The sequence below is a fragment of the Euphorbia lathyris genome, chromosome 10, assembly GCF_963576675.1.
Source record: "Euphorbia lathyris chromosome 10, ddEupLath1.1, whole genome shotgun sequence".
Lineage (NCBI taxonomy): Eukaryota > Viridiplantae > Streptophyta > Magnoliopsida > Malpighiales > Euphorbiaceae > Euphorbia > Euphorbia lathyris.
This window is the reverse complement of record NC_088919.1, coordinates 76,143,172-76,152,596: the sequence shown is the minus strand read 5'-3', so window position 1 is coordinate 76,152,596 and position 9,425 is coordinate 76,143,172. Positions and strand designations below refer to the sequence as shown.

General features: G+C 30.9%; 1 long non-coding RNA gene across 1 annotated transcript; it reads left to right on the top strand.

Annotated features, from left to right (window-relative positions):
• The first annotated feature begins 3,914 nt into the window (after positions 1-3,914).
• On the top strand, positions 3,915-6,731 carry LOC136209368 (uncharacterized). Its single transcript, XR_010677508.1, has 4 exons — positions 3,915-4,343; positions 4,979-5,315; positions 6,264-6,368; positions 6,545-6,731. It is a non-coding gene; the product is annotated as an uncharacterized lncRNA (long non-coding RNA).
• Positions 6,732-9,425: the final 2,694 nt, after the last annotated feature.

The following is a 9,425-nucleotide window of genomic DNA, read 5'->3' as shown; positions in this document are numbered from 1 at the left end:
GTCTCACCAACTCCCCAAACTTGATCTCTCAAATCTGCAACATGAACTCTTATAGTAGGTTGAGAGGTAGAAGAAGCGAAAATTTACCTCTCGAATAGATGAAGACGTATTTTTAGAATTTAGGTTTAATAAGTTTTGTATTTAGTTGTTACGGAATAAGCAAGTTTATGGAGTTGGTGAGACACTTGCAAAGTTGAGGAAGCTAATATACTTTTATGGACAAGTTTAGGGAGCTGGTGATATGAAATAAGCAAGTTTAGGGAGCTTGTGAGACACTTGCAAAGTTCAGGGAGCCAATCTACTATTTTGGACAAGTTCGGGGAGCTAATAATGTATTATGCCAAAAAAAATGAGGATAAAAGAATATTTAAATAAATTAGTTAATTAAATATCAAAGTGTGCACTAAAATTACATATATTGTTGGAAACTCATTTTATTTGTCCTTTTTGCGACCATACAAATTCAGTTGAGTGTGTGTTCAATAAAAAATCCAGCACCGCACAAGTTATTTGTTGTATCTGCCACTTTCTACAATTTTTTAAGTGAACCTATCGACATTTACAGTGAATGGATTGACGAGTGCCAACGAGCCAATCAAAAGACTATTATTTGATTTCTCCTTATTCTACCTTCTTTTTGTATCTTTCTTTCTTATTTAGTAAGATTGAAAAAGAAAAATAAATATTTTTGATGGACATAGATTATCGTACAAAAACAAAAATTACAAAATGGAAAAAATGCGCAAAACAGTCAAAATAGAAAAGTGCGGAAATCGTGAAAACCGTAAAAATGTAAAAAAGGAAAAACATGAAAAGTTGATGTATTCTTTAAAATTCACATTACGCGTTTTCATCTTTTTTTATTGTGTTTTTAGTGATTTCACATTTTTTTTTTCGTTTTTCACATCTAAACAATATTATAATAAATAACTTTCCTATAGAATGAATTTCCTAATATGTATATATAATATAGAATACAATATTCTAACATTAAAAATATATATGGAATATTATTTATTTTACTAAAAGTCGCTTTTAAGATGGAAAACTAAAATGTTAAAATGATGGCATATATGATAAATTTGGTATAATGAAAATAAATAAGTGCTTAAAATGGAAAGAAACAATTAAAAATTATATTAAAATTAATATGCTAGTATACCGAATTGAGTCATTGATTGGTTAATTGATCAATAGAATTAACCGATAGATTTCTAACAGATTGATTAATTTGATCGTTTCCATTATTTAGCTTAATTATTTTAATCGATTAATTTAATCAATTAAACTAACGAGCTAATCATTTCAATTAATCAATTAATTGTTAACCAATTAATGACTCAATTTTTTTCATTTTTATTTGGAAAATAAAAATGAAAGAGTTCAGGGTCAAATTAAAACATAAACGAAATGGACATCCTGACTAGGTCGGCACTCCCACTTGTGCACCACACAAAACCTGATAATATATATTAAAAACACAAAAGATTTTGCAACTGTCATGTATATATTGATACAAAATGCACTTTTATAATCTTATTGGAACATTGTCCAAACTTAAGTACCCTTGGATGAAAACGTAATTAATTAACCAAATAAATCTCTTAAAAACCGTGATAAAAAAGATGAATAAATTAAATGGAAGAGAGATTCAATCAATATTAATTCAACACCATAAAGCCTTAAGTTAACACCTTTGTAATATATTAATATTCCATCGAACCTGTGTGGCTAATTAGTAATAGGAAAAAATTCCCTTATATTGCAGAAAACATAGTAAAGAGTAGAGAAATTTTCACTGATTACTTCTCGCGGAACACTGCAAAGAACACTGAACATTATAGGAGGGAACTTTAAGGCTTCACAATAAGCATAACATTAACTTGATGTTACTTCTACTAACACAATTAGGGAAAAAGAAAAGAGATTCTAATATATAGAATTTGCATAAACAACTATAAGGACAAAAGACTTGCAAGACAGAATTGGAAAATTCAAATTAGGATCATACCAAACCAAACAATATGTAGTAGTTAGTATTGGTATTATTACTATTAGAATACTTAAGTAGATAAATGATGTAAAGAACATAGATAATATATATACATAGATAATTTCCGCTCAATCCATGATGTAAAGAACATAAAAAGCTGTGTATTTGAACAAATTAACTACACCCACACAAGACTTTCAGTACAAAGAACAGGAAAACAAAATGACAAGGACAAATTAGAAATGTCTATTTCAACGTTTCCAAAGCTTTTGTCTTCAACATTGTAGTAGACCAATTTGTTCATACCATAACTAAGCAGAATCTTATTCATACTCTTTAAATATCCTAAAATTTTGACTTTTCCAGGACAATGTGGGGAAGGATATATGGGTTCTTTAACATCGCACAATCTTTCCCAAGTAAACTGGTCAAATTCATCATTCTTCTTCTTTCTGATGTATAAATCAGTCTGACGATCAAAAGGAGAGGAAAAGCTAAAGCAAAGACACTCTTCTAAAACATGCAAATCAGTCAAAACTGGTTTAGTTGGGTAAGAAGGTTGAGGCAATAACGAGAACTTCTCTTTTTTCACATCAAATACCAAAATATCACGGTCACCTGAGCCTAACCAGTGCAGACTATCATCTGCGAAGTATCCAACCCTAGAGTAAAATCCTACACAATCTGGACAATCTTCAATCCTTGTCCAAGTCTTCATTCTCATCCCAAAAATCCAAACATGAGTTTCGGTCAATGTAGATAATATAAGCACAACCTTGTAATCATTAATCACTACAAGAAAAACTGTAATTAGAGACCGATATTTGCAACCGAATGGAAATCGGTTGCAAAGCACTGCTGCGGTTGCAAAGTTGAGAATCTCATTTGTGAAATACATTTGAGACTTGAACACGGTTTCAAAGCTCTTGTGGTTGCAAACTTTGCAACCGAATGGTCTCAAAATATATTTTGTGGTTGCAAATTTGTAGGGCCATTTAGGGACTTTTATATATAATATATACTTGGATATTTGAATTATATTTGGACTAAAATTAAATAGGAAAGAAAGGAGAGAGAAAGAGATGTCAGCGATATATTTTTAAGCAAAAGAAAAATATAAAATTGTATTTTAATATTTAAAGTAATAGTTTTTAAGTGAAAAATTAAATTCGAGGGGATAAGGTGCAAAAATACGCTTAACGATGACATCCATGAGCAATTTTACCCATATCGTTCAAAATGGTTCAATTTTACCCCTAACATTGGTAATGAAGATCAAATTTACCTATAAAGTTGACAAGTTGGGTCAATTTGATAAATAATTCATCAAATTGTCTTGTCGGTAATGAATCTTATTATCTACACTTCACGTGTACGTCATTTTATCATTTATTAGTAACAATTCATAAACATATGATTAGACATAACAAAATTATAAAAATATACCGTATTTTCTAAGAGATGGACAAAAAAATATTTCGTCGAATTTATAAATATTAAACTCCAATTCTATTATTAAATCACAAAAAATATGAAATCTTTTTTTAGAACCAATTGATATACAATTGTTGTAGAATAATGAAGAAAATATGTGTAATTTATAATAATGTCCTAAAATTGACACAACTTACAAATATTAAGGGTAAAATTTCTCTCGGTTGCCAAGGTTAGAGGTCTCGGACCATTTTAGACGTTACAGGTATTTTTACACCTTATCCCCAAATTTGAGATATCAAAGTGTAAACATATCAAAGTTCAAGTGTAAAAAATTATAATTTATATAATAGAAAAAGGGGCAAAATGATATTTTCACTAACATGATTAAATCTTGACCATTGATCTGATCCTACGGTTTGAGATTGAAACCTAAATCATCTAATATAGAAACCTAACTTCTCTCCCACTTGTTTCCGCCGCTCTCTCTTTTTCCTCCAGATCGACTTCTTCCCCCTCTCAAATCTGAAAACCTAACTGTGAGTTGCTGCCTCTTATTCTTCCCACTTGCAGTTGCGATTTGCATCCTTCAACAATGGTGATTCTTCAAGTCGTCGACGATGGCTTCTGCTTCTGAAGCTTTTCTCCTTTTGATGGGTTTCGAACTATCCCGATATCTCCCATTTATCCCCTTTTGAAACACGGGTAACTTTTTAACTGACCATCTGGTCATCCTCCGATGAGCCCTTTTTGGGTATCTCAAACCCCAACCTGTTATAAGGGTTGTGCTCCTCATGGGAACCTAGCTTCACTTAATCGCAATGTCTATGGAAATTAGAAGGATATGTGCAACCGGTGCTCCTTAACTAGAAGAACCTATTAGTCGATCGTGGTTGGACACAACAGCTGAAAATTGGTAAGTTTTTATTTTTTTTATTGAAATTGATATTGAAATTGGCGAGTCTCTCGGCTTGATTCTGTTTCTTATCGTAAATTAGCTGATTTGGATAGTCAATCGTTTTTTCCGAGTTCTAGAGCTTCCCATTCTCTTTAATGGAAGCTATGAGGGATGTCAGTATCAGTCTAGCTCTTATTTTGTCCGTTTCATTGACTCTTAATTGCTTATTTATAGGGTTTCTGGTATTTTAAATAAGCTGTATTAGCACTTGAAGTGTTTGATGTTGGCATTGAAGCATTCATTTTGTTTGAAGTGTTTTTAGTTTCGTCTATGGTAAGTAGTTTTCATTGTGCTTTTGCTGTTACCTGCAAATTAGTTATGCTTTTTGGGTTAATAGATAATTGTTTCTGATTGTGGGGTTTGTCTTTGAACCTGCAAGTGCTTTTAGTTTCGTCTATGGTAAGTTGTTTTCATTGTGCTTTTGCTGTTACCTGCAAATTAGTTATGCTTTTTGGGTTAATAGATAATTGTTTCTGATTGTGGGGTTAATAGATAATTGTTTCTGATTTTGGGTTCATAATCTGCGTTCCTAGGTTGCGAAGATTTCATAATCAGAGTTTTTGTTATTATTATTTTTTTTCTTAATTTTGCAGGAAGATTACAGACCAGAAGAGGATGATTATGAGGCGAGTAATGTTAATGAAAGCAAACCGTTTTTCGCACCGTCAGAAGGGACTTCTTTCCATGCGAATTCCTTTATGGAGCTCAATTTGTCTCGCCCTTTGCTTCGGGCCTGTGAGGCTTTAGGTTACGCTAAGCCTACTCCTATACAAGTTTCAATATTGCCTCCAATTCTATTTTCTTATGAAACATGCTGCATTTCTTCTTTGCTTACTGGCTGATAAGGATTTATTTCTGAAGGCGGCTTATATACCATTGGCACTCACTGGTCGTGATATTTGTGGAAGTGCCATTACTGGTTCGGGAAAGGTACATTTTCAGTTGATACACTACTATATTCACTTTAGCTATTTACTATTTGGTTGATAGCGAGAGTTTCTTTTTCTCATTTTTCAATCTGGCAGACAGCTGCTTTTGCCTTGCCTTGTTTGGAGAGTTTCTTTTTCTCGTTTTTCAATCTGGCAGACAGTTGCAAATTAGTTATGTTTGGAATGATATTCTTAACAACACCTTCTCCTATTTAAAAGTGGAGCAAGTGATGATATTTAAATTCATATGAATGACTAAACTTGAGTTAATTGAACACTAAACAAGTTGCAGAGGGCATTTTATAGTTTTTAAATTCACAAACAGGGCTATGTTTCTATTTTACTTAATGACCAAAAAGGATTGACTAGCTATTTAGCAGAGATTTCCATTTATGTATTATTATTTATTGATATTTCTAACCTAGCATTAGAGCAATATTGTTAGGATTAATGGAACACAACCACGGGCAAGTTAAAACTGACTGGCCTTTTGAACTATAATGATGTCTCATCTGAGAATATTTGCTATTGATCGATGATCATAATTTCATCATTTATATTGCTTGAAATGTTTTCCCGAATTTGAGAATATTTGATGTTGATCAATCATTAGATTTAATGACTTGTTACTCAATGTGTGAACAAATATGTTATTAAATTTCATACTTTGAACTTGATGTATGTCCAGGATATATGATGTCACAGGAATTCACATCCATTTTAGAAAAATGCATCTACAGGCCTAGATGTTTTTACTATAATATTGACCATGTTAATTTTTTTTGGTCAAAACAATTAGATGTTTGCTGAACTTTGTGATTCGTGCATTAAAAACCACTTGTCAATCTTTACCAATCACCTACTTAGTGACTGATATTTCGATTGCTAACCCAAAAAAATGTTCCTAATGTTACTTATTCTACTGTTTTGCATTCTTCCTTGGGTTCAGTTCAGGTAGATGGCACTGCTCTTGTGACCCTCTTGATGTTGAATACAGCTACTCCGATCCTCTAATTTTACCGGTCTAATGAAGATTGTTGATACACTCTATGATGTAAGTATTGAGAGAAAAAATTCATATAACACTTAAATTCACTGCATAAAAACCAGAGTGCACTTATGAGGAGTTTTAAAAATTTTGTAGTTCGAAAAATTGTATCTAATTACAAGTCCTATAACTCTGGACCCTCTAATTTTGTCTTTTTTTTGGTTCATTTGGTTTTCGTTCAGGTGAGAAAATTCAACCGTTATGCTTCCCAAATCATGCATGATGAATATGCATCCTCAGGTTGATCATGTGCCTACCCAGGAGACTGATTTCTCAACATTTACCTTGTATGGATACAAGCAACAATTATTTATATTTAGTTTAGTTTATGTATAACTGTTTTTTTGAACCAATGACTTATTTTTTTTAACCAATGTATAACTTCAATTATTACTTATTAATAAGTTTTATTTAATTTATATTTCTGTTTTATTATTGAATTTCTTAAATGGTTATATAATGTTAGTTTAGTAAAATTGTAGAAATATAAATATACAAAGTTGCCCATAAATTTTTGCTGGCGATAAAAAGTCTGATCCTGGTATATTTTTTGCTAGGCAATTGATCCGTCACAAAATTTACCAACTGGATTATTTGTGACCAATTGTTAATTTGTAACCATCATAGATCTGCAAAATTGTTCATTGATTTACAACCGACATATGGTTGCAAATAATCGTTTCTAACTTTGCCACCATATTAGCTACCAAAATGGTGGTTGCAAACGTTGCAACCAAGAAGCCTGATATGGTATCAAAGTTTTAGCAACCTTGCAATTACCAACCGATTCAATTTGGTTGCTAAATTTGCAATTCTGGTTGCTAAACAGTATTAGAGACCGATTTAGCAACCAGATTTTTGGTTGCTAATTACCGTTTTTCTTGTAGTGAATAGAGTTATCATAACCCAAACCTAATCCAAATATTCTGTAATTTCTTATGGCTTCGGAAGGGCAATCCGGAAGATTCATATACTTCCGAGTGGATGGATTCCATAAAGCAATCTTGCAACAACCTCCATATATAAGAAGCAAACCATTGCAGTTGCCATAGATGTTTGTCCATATATCTAAGTTTGGTTTTTCGAGTAGAATCTCTTGTTCCCCACCACCATTCATATCAATTACATGAAATCTTCTTGGCTCATTCTTCAATGATGTAAGTTGTAAAATCACCTTGCGACGATTGATGTTCTCAGAATACTTAGAGAGATATGAATTCAAATAATTAGGATTATCTATGACAGAGCATAAAGATTTAGAAACACATCCAAACCGCAGAACTGACTTAACAGGCAAACATTTAAGAATTTCAGTGATTAAATCCGCAGAAAACTATGCCATGGCCACTGACTTGAGATTTTCTAGTATTTGGCAGAGACACGCTGATTATATATAAAACAGAAAAACAAAGCGACTATTTGGGAAGTCTTGTACTGTTTAAGAAAGAATGGATAATTATAGAAAGGTTTTTCGGTTCTTAAAGGTTAGGGTTTTGTAGTGTTTTCTAAATATTATTGTGTTGTGGTGTTTTATGGTTTTTGTGGTGTCCATTCACTAACGAATAGGACTATTTAGGAACGGATATGACTGTTCACAAAGGAACACTACTGTTCGTGAAAGGAGGTGTCATTTGGTATTTAAATTAATTTCATCCATCACCAATTCTATTTTAATAAAAACAAAATTGCAAAATTGCAGAGTATCTTCTATTGTATGAAGATAAAAATTAGGGGATTTAACGGAAATTAGACTACAATCATATGTCCAATTGTAAGGTTCAGTACATGCTTTGGAGTTTCTCAACTTTGCCGCCTGAACTGCTCTTATTGGCCAATCATTAGAGATTATTATGCCCATTGTCAATTTGCTCGACAGGTTTCCTATGGCTTTATTAATTAGTTGTCGGTCCTTTTCCAGATGGTCTATTCTTTTGTGTATTAATTAGTCATATTGTTATTTTTTCTAGTATTTTAATATTGAATTTTTTTAAAAAATATATAAAATGTAAAAATTAAAACTAGTTAACCGGAAATTAAAATAAAAGAAATGAAAACTTAATAGAAACACTGTTTTGTTAACAACAATTGCCTCTGATATATGTATTCTTTCATCTAGAAGATATATAAACCAAAATAATGATATGTACTCTTTCAATCAATGGTAGTAAAAACAAAGTAAAACTTACTTTGTTAAAAACAAAGTAAGCATAGAAAGCACCTTTAAGTTTACTATTCTAAAAAATACTTTTGCATATATATTAATTTCAATGTTAATGGATCCATTTTTCATATAAAAATTAGAGAAAAAAAACTAGAATGATGGCAAGTACTACTTTCTATTGCTTAAACTTTTAAAAATACTAAAAATTTGATATAATATTCTCTATATTCGGGTGTCAACCTAGTTGGGATGCCCTAACCTAGGGGCCCTCCTCCTCGCTACATTCTCTATATCATGAAAATAACTTATTCAAGAATTAGAAATTAAAATGAATTAGAAAAGTAAATTATTAGATTTGGATTAAAAGTGAATAAAAATAAAGTTATTAGCATAGGGATAACAAAGAATAAAAATAAATTTTATTATGGTAGGGATTAAAACGAATAGAAAATAAAAGTTTTTTTTTATAACTATTGGTATCCAAACGACCGGGAATGAAAGTTATCTTGAATTGTTTCGTTTATTCCAAATCATTTTTATGAAAAAATAGACCAATTAAATCAATAATATTAATTTATAATATTATTAATATCACATTCAAATATAAATGTACAAAAATGAATTGGTTTAAATTTGGACAAAGGACTATACTGAATAAATTGAAAAGTTTATTTGGATAACAAAATAAAAGAAAGAGGAAAACATCATATTAAGTACTAAAGTGAATAAAATATAGTTTCAAAAAAAAAGTGAATAAAATATAAAGTCCAAAGATAGGGACTAAAATGAAAGTTCCAAATTAGGGACTAAAATGAATAAAATAAAAAGTATTAAATTTAAATTAAGGATCAACGTGAATAAAAATAATATTATTATGTTAGAGATTAAAATGAATTAGAAAA